Raw genomic sequence first — 372 nt, 5'->3', positions numbered from 1 at the left:
AGTCTCCAGACCTGAACCCAATAGAAAGTTTTTTTGGAGGGAGCTGAAAGTCTGTATCTGGACTAATGGATCAGGTTTCGGGGCTGTCGCTGGGCACTGACATCCCCAAAACCTGAAGAATCTGGAGGAGGTCTGTATGGAGGAGTGGGCCAAAATCCCTGCTGCAGTGTGCAAACCTGGTCAAGACATGAAACGTATGATCTCTGTAATTGCAAACAAAGGTTTTTGTCCCAAATATTAAGAGCTCCTTTTCTGATGTATCAAATACTCATGTCATGCAATAAAATGCTAATTAATTATTTAAAAATCATACAACGTGATTTTTCTGGATTTTTTTTAGATTACGTCTCTCACAGTTGAAGTGTGCCTATG

At 40.6% G+C, this 372-nt stretch overlaps 1 protein-coding gene across 1 annotated transcript in view; it reads right to left on the bottom strand.

Moving 5' to 3' along the window:
• The window catches only part of lgi1b (leucine-rich, glioma inactivated 1b), a 21,691-nt gene that overhangs the window by 10,638 nt on the left and 10,681 nt on the right, over window positions 1–372 (bottom strand). The gene's annotated exons all lie outside the window — the stretch shown is intronic.

Source organism: Etheostoma spectabile, chromosome 21 (genome assembly GCF_008692095.1).
Source record: "Etheostoma spectabile isolate EspeVRDwgs_2016 chromosome 21, UIUC_Espe_1.0, whole genome shotgun sequence".
NCBI lineage: Eukaryota > Metazoa > Chordata > Actinopteri > Perciformes > Percidae > Etheostoma > Etheostoma spectabile.
This window is presented reverse-complemented; position numbering and strand designations above follow the sequence as displayed.